General features: G+C 39.5%; 1 protein-coding gene across 1 annotated transcript in view; it reads left to right on the top strand.

Annotated features, from left to right (window-relative positions):
- The window catches only part of CDH4 (cadherin 4), a 1,168,514-nt gene that overhangs the window by 973,360 nt on the left and 177,045 nt on the right, over positions 1-18,109 (top strand). The window lies entirely within an intron of this gene.

Here is an 18,109-nt window from a genome sequence, read left to right as displayed (position 1 = left end):
AGGAAAATTGGCCCTGGGATGTTTGTTCTCATGCCTCTGAGTCCAAGTGTAATGTCATGAGGAGAGCCTCCTGTGTAGTAGATTCACCACCCAGCACATTAATAGACTCCCCTGCCGTTGCCTATCTGTTTGTCATTTTTCCATCTGCTCATCAGTAAGAAGAGCCACAACACTACCATTTACACATCCTAAATGGTTTCCTGCCCTTAAGGAGGCCTCTCCCCTTTGTCTTGCCAGACCACAGAGACCCCAACCCCTATAGGGTTCTGCCTCTGGGGCCTTTGGTCCACTATCACCGCCATTCTGAACATGAACTCCTGGTTCTGCCAAATTGGGGCTCTCTGGGTGTGAATACAAACTCTTCCTCAGAAGTGGAAGAGTCCAAAACATGATACTGTACCTGGAGGCATAACACTTTATGCTTCTCCAATTGCCTTCACATTTATTATCTCCTACAATCCTCAAAGTACCCCTGTTGGGGTGGTACAATAATAATTATTCAGTAGTGTTCTGAGTAGAGACACTATGGTATAACAGTTGAGTTTGGATTGGGAAACAGGAAAATTGAGGTTCAATATATACCTCTAACACTGGAGAGTTGTGTAACCTCACTGAAGCTCAAACCACTTCATAGGATTTAGGTACTACATTGAAGAAAGGCTGTAACTTCTCATACTGAGATTCTATGCTGATGCAACCATAGATCTTTGGTGTATTTGTATCAGTGTGAATATGGGACAGGTAGGTGGTACCATCATGCATGGAGCACTGTGCCTGGAATCAGGAAGACCCTAGTCTCAGATCCGGTCTCAGAAACATACTAGCTGTGTGACACTGGGTTACCTCAATTTCTTCATCTATAAAATGGAAGTAGAAACAGCACCTACCTCCCAGGGTTGTTGTAAGAATGAAAGGAAGTATAATTGTAAAATGCTTAGCACAATACCTGGCACATAACATTATATAAATGTTAGCTATTATTACAGTTGGGGAAGCTAAGTGGTTGGAGATCTGGGCCTGGAGTCAGGAAGACTCATCTTCAAAAATTCAAATCTGGCCTCAGACACTGGCTGTGTGACCCTAGCCAAGTCATTTAACCTTGCTTACCTCGGTTTCATCTCTATAAAATGAGCTGAAGGAAATGGCAAACCATTCTAGTATCTCTGCCAAGAAAAACCGAAATGGAGTCACAAAGAGTCAGATGCAACTGAAAATGACAGAACAAATTATTATAGTTATTACCAATGAAAAGTATGTATAAGTACCAGCGAATAATAATAATAATAGATTTTCCTCAGGTTTTTAAAGAAGTTATATTAGCTTGTTTCTCTAGTGATAATAGTATATAGTGGTTCATTCCTAAATTTTCATTCATTTTTAAATTTTTTTTCAGTGATAGCCCCTTGAAATACTTCTTTTAAAGGAAAAAAAATATTTCTACACATTGAAAAAAACATTGGTTAAAGGTCATGTTCAGATTTCACACAACTCAGATTCAGAGAATAATTGGCCCATATCCATAAGATAAATAATCACATTTCTATAGCCCTTGACAAAGCACTTTTGTGGTGACAGCTTTGCATGGTAGATAGTGGAATAGTTGTCTCCATCAGACACTTGCTAGTTGTGTGACCTTGGGCAAGTCACTGAAATTCTATTTGACTCAGTTTCCTTATCTGTCAAATGGGGATAATAGCATCACCTACCTCCCAAGGTAACTGTGAGGATACAGTGAAATAATAACTGTAAAGCATTTAGCATATTGCCTGGAACATAGCAAGTGCTATGTGAATGTTAGCTATCATCATCATCAATCATCAATCATCATCCATCATCATCATCCATCAGCCTCCAGCCTCCATCATCCTCCATCATCCTCCATCATCCTCCATCATCCTCCATCATCCTCCATCATCCTCCATCATCCTCCATCATCCTCCATCATCCTCCATCATCCTCCATCATCCTCCTCCACCCTCCTCCATCCTCCTCCATCCTCTTCCATCCTCCTCCATCCTCCTCCATCCTCCTCCATCCTTAATCTCCCAGATGATGAATCTCAGGCTAAGAGAGACTAAATGCTTAGTAGAGCCAAGGCTAGAACTCAGGTCTCCTGAGTTTTAGGCCATTGTATTTTCTGTTACACTCAGCTGATCATGAACATCCACTGATTTTCAGCAAAGACTGTATGAGAGTAGAGAAATGCCAAACAGGTTTGAGAAGCTTCTGTACCCTGAGAGATGCCTGGAGGCATCCCTAGCCAGCAAGCCTTAGTGCTGAGGGCTCTGAGTACTTTGAACACCTGAGATGGGGATAAGGGGAGTCAATTTGTTAAAACAAACAAACAAAAGAACCTTGTCCCATTGTATCTTCCTGAATTCCCAGCAGTGCTTATCAACCAGACCCAGCAAAGAGAATCCACCTGGTACATGCCAGCTCTTTTTCCCCATGTGTTCTAAACCATTAAAAGAAGAGCAGGATATCTATCATCCCTTGGCAAGGGCATTTTCCCATATAGCATAAATGCCTATCTGGGCACATTGCTACTTCGTTCCATCATGGGCAAATCAAAGAGTGTCTCAAACTTTAGAGTCTCTGAGGCTTGCACTTTTCTAGACTGACAATATGTAGGTAGCCCCTCTGTCACTGTCCACATCAGGGACTGAGTTCACCCAGGAGTTCCCAGAGAGACCATATCATAGTGTGCCTCTGCCAGCTTCACTCCCCAGCACACAGTCTGACAGGCATGTTTGCTCTGTAACCAAACAGGCCTGACAATGATTGTAAAAATAATTTAGCCTAGATAAATAATTTGACACTCAGAACCTTGTGGAAATGCTGGTTACACACACATCAGAACAAACGCTGTGGTTTTTGACTGGCTGGCTGTTTGTTTGCTGATGCTGAAACAGATGTTTCCCAGTAGAAACTCTTGGTTTTACCTCCTGAGTTTTCTTTGGGTTTAGTGCATCTGCAGATGCCACTGGGGAATGATCCTCTAGGGGTGTAATGGGAATGAGAGGGAAAGCAGAACAATAAATTGAGAGCTCCACAATGGATGGGCAATGACATCTGGCTTTTTAAGATGTTGTTTTCTCATGATGGGTCTAATAGAAGAATCAAGTGCTGCCTTCCATGTTCCCTGGTACTCACATCTGGTAAGGTTCTGCTCCTGGAATTGTTCAGTACAAAAGAAAGCAACTGAGTAGTTATTGGACCACAGGTCCTTGAAGCCTTCTACCTGTAGTCAAGCCTCTAAGTTTCCATCATTTCATTCATTTTAAGGAAATAGATTCCAAACTGGAAAGTTAAAAACAATTCTATCACTTATCTACCTCTTTTCCCAGCATTTCCAAACATCACAGTGTGGTCAGCTTTTGTTTCACCTCACTGAAAAATGTGAGAGAAGAAGCCAAAGTATATTTCTATTTGACGTTGGAATTCAGCATAGGTTTCATTTACCTCCCAGTTTTATTTAGTTCAGGCTGATATTAATATAAATTTGCAGTCCCCAGATAAGAGTCTTGCCACCTTGTTTTTGCAAAAATCCTGTCTTGCACATCCTCAACCCTGGATCACTATCCATATTTCATCCCTATTCCTACTCCCAAGCCACTGAACATTGCTGGAAGAAGTCACAAAGTCATATCAATTGGGTCCACTTCAATCGTTATCTAACAATATTATCTCACTTCATCTGGGCTATCATGGCTGCACCACAATGCTTTCATTCATTTCTGATTGACCCTCAGTCACTTTTCCAACAGTCTCTTCCAAACCTTCTCCTCCCTCTTCAAGCTCTCAAATCCAGCACTACTCGCTTCACAACCGATGACCTGGCTTCCTACTTTGCTGAGATCAAGGCCATTCATCCTGGGCTCCTTCTATCCGCCTCCTCCACATCTCAGAATCTCTACATCTTCATCCATTCCCTCCAGCTTTGTTCCAGCCCCAGAGGAGTAGGTGGCCCTTCTCTTTGCAAAAGCTAATTCCTTCAGTTGGTACTTTGATTCCTTCCCTCCCCTGTCTCTCTGGGAACTTTCCCTATCAATCATTCTCTTTCTCTTTTATCTTCAATCTTTCCCTATCTAGAGTCTCCTCTCCTACTGCCTAAAAATATATTCATCTCTTATCCTTTAAAAAGCTTCCCTTAACACTGCCATCCACTTAAGATATCAGCCTATATTTCTTCTCCTTTTCACAGAATCACAGAATTTCAGAGTAGAAAGGGACCTTAGTGGCTGTCTACTCTAACCCAAAGCCAAAAAAAGAATCCCCGCTACAACTTATCTGACAAATGGTCATCCAGCCTTTTCTTGAAGATCTCCTCTGAGCAGTAATACACTCCCAGGAGGGAGCCCATTTTATTTTTGGACAGTTCTAATTATTAAAAAGTTTTCCCCTGTTGTCAAACCTAATTTTTCTTTTTTTTTGCAATTTTCAACTGTTTCTCCTAGTTTGGCCCTCTGGGGCCAAACAGAATAAATCTAATCCCTCTTCCACTTCATGGCCTTTCACATGCTCTAAGACAGCTACGTTGTGTCCCAAGAGCCTTCTTTTTTCTAGGCTAAATATTCTCAGTTCCCTCAACTTTTGCCATTTAACTCCTAAAAACTCCTTGTATTCACCACCAAATTCCTCCTCAATTTCTTATAATTCTACTTATCATGCCACCACTTACTGAAACTGCTCTCACAAAAATCACTAATGATTTCTTATTGTTCAATTAAATAACCTTTTCTCATTTCCCATTCTCCTTGACCTCTCTGCACTTTCAACAGTTACTACCATTAACTATCCTTACTTCTTAAATACTTTCTTCTCCTTTTTTCCTCTCTCCTGGGTCTCCTTTTACCTAACTGACCACTCCTTGGTTTCTTCAGTGATTCATCATTTTCTTCCTATCCTCTTAGCATAGGTATCTCGGAAGGCTCAGACCTGGGCCCCTTTTCTTCTTCCTCCATGCTCTTACTCTATACTCTTTTCCTTAGTCATCTCATCTACCCTTAAGTGTTCAACTGTCATGCAAATGACTCCCAAATTTTATATATTCAGTCATAATCTCTCCTCTCTTTTGTGGGAGGAAAGTGTTCTGATCATTCATTTGTGCTGGGTATATCACTCTATAAAAAGGTATTTGCTGATTTGAAAAGAGCATGGAGCAGGTATTCTTTAACCCTGGGAAATGGATAATAATAATGGAACTTGAGGGGCTGGGGAAACTGATTAGGGGAGAGATTTTTAGGTGGGAGATGCTTCCTGGAGCCCCTCAGTTCACCGCATGAAACCGATGATGTATTTTGTCCATTTTAAAGCTAGCCTTTTCTGAGGGAGGAAGTTCAAGGGTTTCCCCTTCTTCAAGACATCCTCAAATCTGGGAGTAGGTTATCTAGGGCCAGGATGAAAGTCTGATCACGGGATCTGATGTTAAAGGAAAATAGACTGAGGCCAGCATTTAGTCACTCAGTTATTAGCATTGATTCATCACATATTTATTAAATGTCTACAATGTACAAAGAACTTTGCTCTATGCAAAGGTAAAAAAGGATAGAATCTCTGTCCTTCAGGAGCTCACATTTTTCCTGGGGGAGATGTGATGGATGGTTTTTAGCCAGGAGAGAACACAGGGAAAGGTTTTAGGGAGAACAAGAGTACCAAAGCTTAGCATGAAAGGAAGGAAAGGATTCTGAATGGCAGATATGAGGAGGGAGCATGTTTCTAAACAAAGGGGATGGCCTGTGTGAATTTGTGAAGACAGGAGATGTGATGCTGTCTTTAAGGAACAGAAGTAGTCCAATCTGTCTGGAACATAGGGTGCATGAAGGAGAACAATGTGAAATAAAGCTGGAATGTTAGCTTGGAGACGGATTGTGGAAGTCTTCATATGTTAGATTCAGGAAATTATCTCTTCAAGGCAAAGGAGTGACACTGTCAGACTCATGTCTTTATTTTGGGAATTGATGAAGGATGGATTAGAGATGGTGGAACCCACAGGCAAGGAGACCAATTGAGAAACTATTAAAATAGTCTAGACGAGTAGTGAGGAAAGCCTGAACAGGGCTGGTGGCAGTGAGAGTGAAGAAAGGAATGGAGCTTGTAAATGTTTAACAATTAGCTCTCCAAAAAAGTATGCATGACACGCTTATAAGTTTAATTTTCATTATTAATATTTTCCCCATTACTTTCTTAAGTCTTAACCAATCGACAAAACAATATTACAAAGGTGTAAATCTTCTCAGGCAGCTAGGTGGTGCAGTGGATAGAGTGTTGGGGCTGGAGTCAAGAAGACTCATCTTGAATTCAAATCCTACCTCAGACACATAGGCAGGAGTTCTTAATTTTGTCTGCACTGTGGATCCCTTTGGAAGTCTGGCAAAAGTTATGGATCTCTTCTCAGGATGATGCTTTAAAATGCAAAAAATAAAATATCGAGGGCTATAAATGAAACCAATTATATTGAAATAGCTATTAAAATTTTAAAAAATAAGTTCCTGAACACAGAATAAGAGCCCCTGATTGGAGGCGGGGGGGGGGGGGGGGGGGGGGGCGCGGGAGGTGTTAATAGTTGTAGAAAAAACATTCTAGAGAAGGGGTATCCGTAATGAAATAGGAGATGAGAGACATAGGTTGGTAAATGCACTTTGTGAGCAGTGGAATGGTGACCACTGGTTAAAACACAAACTTAATAGGCCTTCTGATCAGGAAACTGACAATAAGTCAAGTCAACAAGCATTTATTAAATGAGTACTATGTGTCAGGCATTGTGGTAAATGCAGGGGAAGGAAATGCAAAAATATGATCCCTGCCCTCAAGAAGCTCATATTCTGATAGGGGAGAACTTCATAAATAAATAGACACATAAAAGATAAATACAAAATAAAAGGAAAATAATCTCAGAGGGGCAGATAGGTGGCGCAGTGGATAGAGCACTGACCCTGGAGTCAGGACAACCTGAGTTCAAATCTGTGCTCATACACTTACTAACAATGTGACCCTAGGAAAGCCACTTCACCCTGTTTGTCTCAGTTTCCTCATCTGTAAAATTAGCTGGAAAAGGAAATGTCACACCCCAAAAAAAGGGGTTGCGAAGGGTCAAACACAACAGAAAAGACTGAGCAACAACAGAAAAAAAAAATCTCAAAGGGAAAAGTACTAGTGACTAGGAGACCAGGAAAGTTCTCCTGCAGAAAATGGTGTTTGAGCTGAGTCTTAAAAGGAAGCTAGCTAAGAGGCAGATGTGAAGTGAGAAAACATTCCAGCTATGGGAGACAGTGAGTGAAAGAATGCAGGAATAGGGGGATGGAGTGTTATGCACAAGAAACAGCACGAAGCTTAGTGTAGTTGGATCATAGCTTTTCTACCTGGAAAAGTAGGAAGGGGCCAAGTTCTAAAGAGATTTAAACGCTAAACGGAGGATTTTATATTTGATCGTGGAGGTAGTAGGGAGCCACTGGAGTTTACTGATTGGAAAAAGAGGTGACAAGGTCAGACATATGCTTTAGGAATATCAATTTGTCAGACTTGAGGTAGGGAGACCAATTAAGAGGCTTTAGCAATAGTCCACCCAAGAGATGATGAGGACAATTATTAGGGTAGTGGCTGTGAGTGGAGATAAGGGGATGTATACAAGAGACTTTCCCCTGCCTTTATCACAATGCCTGACACAAAGCATTCATTTAATAATAGATACAACATTTGGTAAATTATTACATATGCCAAATTAGTGAGAATGAAGAGTTGAGAATAAAACTCAGGCTGTGCATTTGGGTTACTGGGATATTGGTGATAGACAGTAATAAAGAAATCTGAAAGAAGAGAGAATTTAGGGGAAATATGAGTTTTGTTTTGAATGTGCCAGTTTGAGGTTCTTATGGGACATTCATCTGACATGTCCAAAAGGCAGTTAATTGGTGATAGAGGATTTAGCTGAGGAAAGAGGCTAAGGACACATAGATCGGGGGATCATTTGTATACCAATGACAATTGAACCCATGGAAATTGATGAGATTCCTACATGAGATGATATAGAATGAAAAAGATAAGAGGGCCAAGGATAGAGCCTACAGGGACTTTAGAATCTGAAAAATAGAATGCAAAGGAACAGTAAGACAGAGGAGAAAACCCAGAAGTCAACAAAAACACAATGAAGAGAGAGCATCCAAGAAGAGAAAGTGATCACCCATCTAAAATACTACAGAGTGATCAAGAGGGATAAGGACTGAGAACATACTCAGACTGGCAATTAAGAAGTCTTTGGTAACTTTGAAAACAGTAGTGTCAGTCAAATGTTGAAGTAAGAAGTCAGGTTTCAGAAAGTTCAGAAAAATAGCAAGAGGACAGGAAGTGGAGATACCAAATTTAGATGATTTTATCAAGGATTTTAGTTGGAAAGGGGAAGAAAATTACTGAAAAATAGCTAATGGGGAAGGTAGGATCAAGCAGCAGTTTAAAAACAACAATTCAGAAGGCGTGGATTTTCAAGTCTTATTAGATTGAGAGAGACTGAAGATAAGAGAGAGAGTGAGGCTGACAGTGGAGAAAATCTTCTATAAAATATGGGAGGGAATGGGATCAAGAGTGCCCATAGAATGGTTGACCTTGGCAATGAAAAGGCCCATGTCTTCTTCTGAAAATGGAGTAAGGATAAGACAGCGAGAAAAGAAATATGAATGGTGGGAAATGAAGACTTTCATTTTTTCCAATGAAATATTAAAGTGAAATCCTTCACTCAGTGGTAGGGGTAGGGAGTGAGAAGATTTAGAATAGTATCTGTGGAAAGTAGGAGAGCAAATCAGTTGGGTGGATTAGGATGATTGCCTTGCTACAGTGAGAATCCAGTTAAGAAGAGATAACATAGATTTTTAGTGGCCCCTAATGGCAGAGTTGTGTGATTTAATCTAGCTCCATTCAGGAGCAGGTGAATAGACATAAAATAGGCATATGGTGGGAATAATAATAATAAGGTTGGGCTGTGACAGAGCATGATCAATGACAAAGCAACATGGCAAGGGTTTGAAAGTAAAGGATGTGTAGAGTTGAGTTGGTCAGTCCACTCCAATTACATGAGGCCACGCTGATATGGCAGTGTGGAAAAGCAGACTCTGAGAAAGGGAGAAACAAGACTTTCTCTGAGGTGGGGTCCAAGTCCTGGGAAGGAAGAATGATCATTCCTGGTGGCATGGGGCCAATGAAAGACTTCAAAGCACAGTGGAAACACAAACCTGCTCTCGACCCCACCCCCACATACATATTTCAGTGCCTTAGGGTAAAGCCCCATTTGCCAATGTTATTTATAATACTGTGTGCCATTCTATATGCTCCATAGAAGATCCACTCTATATACTGGAAGCTTTCCTTGTCTGGGTCTTTTTTTTTTTTTACCTTTTATGGGTAGCAGTACAATATAATAATAACAAAAATACTAATAATTGTTGACATTTATATGGTCCCTTACTATTTACAAAGCATTTTACCTACATTATCTTATTTGATCCTCACAACAACCCTTATTTTCAAAGAAATTAGTCTGTTTGAGAGCTGGTTGTTCAGGCCACTTGGGGGCTTTCCTATAAGGTGAGTGTTCTGAACCCCAAACTGACACTTGCCTATAGCAAGGTCTGTCTCTATAAATGTGCCTGACATTGAAGGCAGAAAAAGGAAAGGCAAAGGTATTAGAATGATGCTGATTTTGAAGTTATCTTACCTGGATCCCATTAATCTGGATGTAAATATGGCTACAAAGCTCTCTGTCCATTGACTCATTATGACTCTGCCTAATTGGATGGATCCCTTAGGAAGATAAAAATAATTGGACTGCACTTCATAAAAATACATTAAAAGGAGACTGGTTTTTGCAACAGTTTGGTTTAAGCTGTTGCTGCCAAAAGAGTGAAGAATACTGAGGCTCGAACAAAGCCACACAGATGTCATTGACTAGGAAGGAGAAGAAAAATGATTGGATTTGGATTTTTCAATTGTAAAGAACCAAAGATTCAAAGCCATATTGAAAAGGCCAGACTAAAAGGAAATGGTTGAAATCAAACAGGTTCTCTGAAGTGGCAAAAGTCAGGCAGAGGTAAAAGGAGTGTTATGGAATGTATTTCTTGCAGGGGAGTGGGGGAGGCAGAAGGTGAAGGAAGGAGAGGAGATGGAGGGAGGAATCAGATGTTGTTTTGGAATTGGGAATATGAGGATTAGTGAGAAAAGGCAAAGGAAGTAAACCAGATCTATAGGAAGCTAGTAAAAGTGTAAGTCTAAGAGGCAGGGAAGCAGGTACTTATAGCAGAAAGAGCCCTTCTCAGTTCTGCTGTTTCCTCACACAACATATCTGCACTTTGAGTCCAGGTTAGTTGGGCCCCTAAGAGTCACCTTATCTACCCCATACCAACAGGAATCTCCTTTGGAATTTCCTTGAAAAGTGTTCACTCAGCTTTTGCTTCAAGCTTCTCCCCAGGGTGTGAGAAATCAGAACCACCTCAGGGGGCTCATTCCACTATGGGGCAGCTGTCTTTATTAGGAAGTTTTCCTAATTCAGGAAAATTGATGAACCAGGAGAGAGTAGGGATGATAAAGGGGCAATCTGCTAGAGAAAATGGGATGGAATGGAATCAAGAGCACGAGTAGAGGAATTTGCCTTGGCAAGAAGCGCCACCTCTTCATGCCCGAGAGGTGAAAGAGCAGAGAGTAGGAGAGGACTTGCCTAGAATGCGCAGATTTACTAAAGAATCATACATTGGAGAGACATTTGTTGTCAAATGCAAGAATAAAATGGTGGGGGAACTTAATTATTTTCACTTGAAGAAAAATTCTATTAATTCAGTGGAACAGCATTAATCCTAATTGTGTGTGTTTGTCCTTCCTTGCCAAAGAAGACCATGCCATCAGAGAAATGATGACATGACTTGCATTAGACTTTGTTTTGAGTGATGCAGGTCACCAGCCTTACTTCTCCAGAGCCATCTGAATCCAGTGACCAGATCTTCATCAGGATGACTGGAGATGACCCAGGATGAGGCAATTGGGGTTAATTGACTTGCCCATGGTCACACAGCTAGTGAGTGTCAAGGGTCTGAGGTGAGATTTGAACTCAGGTCCTCCTGTCTCTTGCACTGGTGCTCTATCCACTGTACCACCTAGTTGCCTCAATCCTAATTGTATCTTTTACTGGGGGGCAAATCAAATAAAATGCCAGTTTGGCTGAAATATCCAATGTTACCCAAATCCCTAACTACCTAAGAATGAAAGTGTCTCTGTCCCTAAGTATCTATGTACCTAAGTACTAATTAACTGATTACCTTAGTGCCTAAGTTCCTAAGTCACTAAGTACTTAAATATCTAAGTATACCAGTTCTTAAACACCTAATTATCTAAGTACCTAAGTGCTTATATTCCCAAGTATCTTTATACTCAAGTGCCTAATTATTTATATGCCTAAGTAACTAAGTAAGTAAACACTCAAGTACCTAAATGCTCAAGTACTTAGTTACCTATGTTCCTAACTACCAATAAACCAAATTAACTAATTACCTAAGTACCTAACAACAACTAAGGACCTAACTACTTAAGTATCTAAGTTCCCAAGTAGCTAGATACTTAAGTGCTGAATTATCCATGTACCTAAGTGCCTAACTACTGAAGTGCTTTTATAATAAAGTGACTTTGTTCAATCTATTTTAAACTACACCAGTTTAATCAAGTGCAAACCAGTTCATGCTGATTCAGACTGGTTCAGATTGGTTCAAATTGGTTCAATAAGATTCAAACCATTTCATTGTACTTCAAAAGTACCTAAATAGGGAGTAAGCATCTAAATTCCTAATTATCAAAGCATTTAAATGCCTAAGTACTTAATTACCTAAATGCCTATGTACCTAAGAACCTAAGTATGTAGGTGAATAAATACTTAATTACCTAATTATTTAAATGCCTAGGTACTTAATTGATTGCCCAAATCCCTAGTTACATGCATACTTAAGTATTTTATTGCTAAGTATTTAAATGTCTATACCTAGGCACCTAAATATTTAATTATGTAAGTACCTAATTAACTGATTACCTAAAATCCCAATTACCTAAGTACTTTAGTACTTTAATTAACCATCTAAGTCTGTAAGTACCTAATTACATAATTATCTAATGCCTGATTACCTATGGACTTAATTACCAAGAATATTTAAGTGCCTATTGAATTATATTATTGAATTATTGAATAATTCAGTTCAAACCAAATAGTTTCAACCTGATTCAGTCTAGTTCTAACAGGTTCAAACTAGTTCTATTCAATTCAAACCATTTTTATGTGGTTCAAATTGGGTTTATCCAGTTCAGTTTTGTTCAATTTAATTCAATCCAGGATAAATAGATTTGGTCAGATTCAAATTTAATTTAATGTTTGATATTATTTATTTTTAATTATTATTTCATATTAAAAATTATTCAAATAAATATTTAATCCAGTTCAAATGTACCTAAATTGGTGTTAGGTACCTAAATACCTAATTACCTAAATGTTTCTAAGTACCTAAGGAACCTAAAGAATACCTAAGTACTTAATTACCTAATTTTTCAAGTGCCAAAGTACCTTATTACCTATGTAACCAAGTATCTATTTACCTAATTACCTAACATACTGAGTGCCAAATCCCCAGGTACCTAAATTTCTCAGTACCTAATCAACTGATTAACTATAAGTACTTACATACCTAAAAGTATCTTTGTAGCTATATATTTAATACTTAAGTAACTAGTTACCTAAATATCTTTGTGTAGCTATCCTTAATTCCCTAAGTACTTAAGTACATTGATGCCTAAGTACCTAAGTGCTCCCTGTTGAGCCTGCTGTGTCCAAGTAAAACTAGACCAATCCTTCTTCACAGATAGGCTTCATATGCTCTGTTTTTCATCTGAGTCTCCTCTTTTTCAAAGCAAACATCCCTGAAGGTCTATCATTTTCTTATCACCCTGACAATCCTCCTTTGGATACACTCTGATTATAGAAATGAAAGTGAGAAGTCCTTAGGTTTTGATCTTCTCTAGGCTACTAATTTGCTTTTCAATCTTAGATAATCCACATTCAAACAACATTTAGTGGGAGAAGAGAAGAGGAAAGGAATGGCCTACCATGTGCCAGGCACTATGCTAAATGCTTTTTTTTATTTCTGTTTTTACAAACTATCTCATTTACAATTAGTAGGATCCTACTGTTTGCAAAGGACTATGATAGTAAACTAAACTAAAAATCCCTCATGCAGTTCACAATGAGAAGTCAATCTATGACCCACTATCAACTAAAAGAAAATGAGAAACAGCATGGTACAGTGGAAAGCACCAAATTAGCAACCAGAGAACCTGGTTTCAAATCCCAGTTCTGCTACTTGTTACCTACATGACCTTAGGTGAACACTATGACCTTTCTTGGCCTCAGTTTCCTCATATGTAAAAAAAAAGAGTTGGACTTAATGACTTCTAAAGTCCCTTCCAGCTCAGCCTATGGTGCTGCGATTGTCAACGTCCTTCCTAAATTGTTGTGTTCCAAAATCAGCACAATACTCCAATGTGACCTAAACAGCAGAGTACAATATTATCATATCCTTTATTTTAGATGTTAGGGACCTGTTAATGGAGATGAAGTTTGCATGAACTTTTGGGCTGCCAGGTCAACACTGGTGACTCACATTGACCTTTCAGTCCACTAAAACACCCCTGTCCCTTTCATATGAGCTGTTGTCTGGCTATGTCTCCCCACTCCTGAACCAAAGCATAGGACTTAGCACTTATCCTGATACAATTTTATCTTATTAGTTTCAGATGGTTGTTTCAGTCTGTCAAGATTTTGGGGGGAACCTGATTCTGCCATTCCTCTCAGGTTCGTGTTGCCTGCCAATTTGATTTGAATGCATCAAGTTCCAAATCCAACTACCTATGCATCTCCCTGCATCCTGTCTATAAGGATGCTATGAGAAGATTTTTCAGACAATTTGCTGAAATGCAGGTATATTATTTCCATAGCATCTCCCAGATCTATCAGAATATTAGCCCCACCAAGAAAGGAAATAAGGCTAGCCTGGCATGACTTGTTCTTAATGAATCCATGCTGGCTCACAGTGATTACCATTTCCCTTTCTAAGAGCTCACAAGCCATTCATTTAATAATCTGGCCTAGAATTTTGACAAGAATTCACATCAAGAACCCTGGACTATGCTCTGAAAAATCCACTTTTTCCCTTTTGGAAAATCAGGACATTTGGCCATCTTCAGTTTTATAGTGTCTCTTTTCTCCAGGATTTTTTTAAAGATAATACAGAGTGCCTCAGTAGTCACGTATACCAATTCTTTCAGTATACAACAATGTTGTGCTGGTAACTTGAACTCATTGAAAGGATTAAGATACTCTGTTTTCTCATTTATCTTCGATTCCAATTCTCCATTTTATTCTGTTTTTTCAGTCTCTAAATAATTTTCCTTGGTAGAGGAAGAAATACAAAATAGTAAATGACTAGCTCCACCTTCTCCAGGTCATCTTTTATCATTATCTCCAAGAAGTAGTCCTCTTACCATCAACATTCTTTTAAAAGTACTTTTTGTTGATCTTAATATGTAGTGCAAGATTTAGTTTATGCTGGTCTTTGGTCTTTCTAACATTGTTTGTAAGGGACCAAGCCACTCTTTTTTATTCATCATTAGTTACATTCCTTTGCATCTATTTTCAGCATGTCTTTTTTAAATCTGAATTTGTCTATATGCTTTCTACCATCTGGAGAATAACTAAAGCAAATCAACATGTCCCCTCTAAGAGAGAGTGAGAGAGGGAGAGAGAGAGAGATGGGGGGGGAGGGGAGGGGAGGAAGAGAGAGAGTCCTTTGCCTGATCCCATCGAGTTTCTCCGCAGCAAGATCAAACCCAGCCTGACTGTCTGAAGGCAACTGCTGCTCTCACTGCATAGTCTGCATGGGGGAACTCCCATTCCAAGGACACATTGATTTCTCTGGTAGAGAAACTCCACCTCAGTTACACAGCAAACCTTTGCCAGTTCTGCAGCATAGTCAATACCAGTCTCTAAAGAACGCTTCTGCTAAATATTTTATGGGTAAAGACTTAAGGAATATGAAAACAGAGACAAAGGAGAGAAGAGAAAAGTCAGATTCTGTACCCTGCTAGCAAGCCACTTAGTGTCCAGACAGCTCAAATGTCATCTGGACTTATTTGAGATAATAAGCATCGCAGCTGCACAACTCTCACAGAGAGACGAGACTGACTTGTTGATCTTTCGTCAAGAAAAAGGCATTTCTGGGGGCATTTGTGCTGGTGAGGAAAGAGCCAGAAAGCTGCTTCCAAAGAAAGAATTCCTTTGTTTATTTGTTTGTTTGTTTTAGGAAAGAAAAGAGTGTGAGAATGATTTTTTTTTTCAAAATCTTGAAAAATGTCCTTTAAAAATGGAAACAGCTTACCCTTCTTGTTCCCACTATTTGGTTTCTCAAGCACAGGAACACTCTCGTCCCTATTAGTTGAATGAGAGAGAAGGAGTAGGTGCCAGAACCTTGGAGAGTGGCTAATTTTATTTATGAATGAAACGTCAGGATGTTCAGGAACAGTGGGAGGGCAAAGGGAAGTTCTTTCCCTTTATGGATTTGGACATCTTCCTGACTCCTCCCAGTTTCTTGAATATCACACACTGGAGAAATGGCACGGCTGCAGATAACTGACTGGAAGGAAGGAGTCAAGGCACTTCTGAAGTATTGGTTTAAGTTCTGGATGCAACATTTTAGGAGAGATGATGACAAATTGAAGTGCGTCCCCAGGAGGGCAACCAGAATGGAAGGCCTTTAGACCATACCATATGAGAATCACCTAAAGAAAATGGGAATGATTGACCTAGAGGAGAGAAGAGTTTAAGAGGGGAGGTTGAATAACCAGTCTTCAGTGCTTGCAAGGCTGTCCTGTTGAAGAAGGGTTAGCCTTGTTTTACTTAAGCCCAAAGGGAAGCTCTAGAAACAATGGGCAGTAGTTATAGAGAAGCATGTTTCAGTTACCTATAAAATACAAATTTCAAACAAGTAAATCTATGTAAAAGTGGAATGGGCTGTCAAAGGGAGACAACACTTTCCCCATCATTATAATTCTTCAAGCAAAGATCACTTATTATGGATAAAACAAAAGGGATTCCCATTATGGAACAGGTTGGACTGGATGACATCTGGGGTCCCTTTCAACTCCAAATATCTTTTGATTCTACACTTTAACTGACCCTTAAATAATTCCATATTTCAGTGACTATTTCTGCATTATCCCTCACAGTATTGAGCATGGTGACAATCCTGGGACATGTAGGGAAAAGGAACTCAAAGGACAAGAGCATCTGTCATTTAGAAGCTGGGGAGGGGTGTTACTATTTCAATTGAGATGCCCTGGCACCTCATTAAAGAGCCAGTGCCTGTCTTCCTCTGCCTAGCACTGAAGCTCTCCTCCTACGAACACGGCTGTAGTGACATCTGTTGGAGGTTGATCCAGAAGGGTCTTGACGTGCGACAAGTTATACATGAGTGAATCTATATAGATCAGGGATTGTATGTACTGGAAGAGGACACTGAAGGAAGGGAAAAGTGACATCTAACTTGCTTGGCTGCATTGCCTGAATTTCCGTTTTGTATTTTCCCCCACCCAAATTAGCCATCTCAGTGGATCGGCAGTGACTGACATAAAGTTGGTAAGGGCATGTCATAAGATGACATGCACCATCAAATGTGAGCTGTACTTTCCATCCACTATCAAAGAGCCTTTTCCCTTAAAATAAAAATAGAGCACAGTGTACTGTTTCCTTGTTTGAAACAGAATTCTCTTTCCTCTTCTAAAGGTTCCTTCTGGTAGCTTCTCATTGCAGGCCTATGTAGTAGAAATGAAAATATCCAGGCTGAATCTGTGACTATGTCAGTATATCCTCACTTAAAGATAAAATTGGTTAAATTATTCAGTTCTACTGTAAAAATTCTCCCACATCCACAGAAACATCTCCTGTCAAAGAAGGAGCTGATTAGCTGCAAGCTTCCTCATGCACCTTTACTTTTGGTTGATTCTAGTTTATATTTCAAGATTGAATATAGGAATGATGTGAACTTGTTGCCTCTATCCATGAAAAGGTACATTTGACTTTTCTGTTACAAACCAGAATTACCTTTATCAGAAAATTATTGTTTGTAGGATTGGAGTTTATCATTGAAAATGCAATTCATTAACCACCACCATCCTCACCTCCCTCCCCCAAAATTCATAGTATTTAAAACTTGCCCTTATCTTAAGAGTAGCCTAGATAACCTGAAGATATGGGCAGAAGATCTGAAACTGTCAGTCATCTCTAATTGATTATTGTTTAGCCTTGAGGAACTAAAAAGATGCGAGTACTGGAAGGATTGAATAGACTAGGTCAAATGGTTCTCAAATGATGAGCCAATGACCCTTGAGTGTCCTTCTAGCCAGGTTGGCAAGCTGATTTGTTATGGAAGGAATTGTTTCTATGGAAATATCTGTTCTGTTGTCATTGATATGGGTTGCTAATTTACTTCTGTGCTCCTTAATTCATTGGTATATGAAGCAATATGGAATGTATGACAAATTGATGATAGCTCTTTGCTTGAAGATGGAGGGGAGTGGCAGAAGGAAGTTCTTTATTACTCCTGGGACAAGACTAAGGGAGCTTCAGGGAGCCATAGTAATAGGAAGAAAAGAGGGCATTGTCATTATAATGAAAAACCATTAGCAAATACAATCATTCACCAAATATTTCCCTCTACTGGCACCAAGTCATTGCAGTCCCCCTTCTCCCCTTCTATAAGTATGGCCACATAATCACATATCCCCAATGTCCTTATAAATCATATATCAGCTTTTTAAAGGATTAAGACAGTGGAGAGAAAAGGAGAAGTCTAATAATGTATGACTTGCCCAGGTTATCACACTCACTTTGAGCTATCACTGTTCTCTTATGCAAAACAAAACTGGTCTTTCTATTCATTCAGGTAAGATTTTTCAGAGTGGCAAATGAGACTGAAGGGAGATTGGAGAATTAGATACATTTCATTCTCAGACCAAAGATGAATCAAACTGACTGACCTAGTAC

The sequence above is a fragment of the Notamacropus eugenii genome, chromosome 1 (genome assembly GCF_028372415.1).
Source record: "Notamacropus eugenii isolate mMacEug1 chromosome 1, mMacEug1.pri_v2, whole genome shotgun sequence".
NCBI classification, from domain to species: Eukaryota; Metazoa; Chordata; class Mammalia; order Diprotodontia; family Macropodidae; genus Notamacropus; species Notamacropus eugenii.
This window is presented reverse-complemented; position numbering and strand designations above follow the sequence as displayed.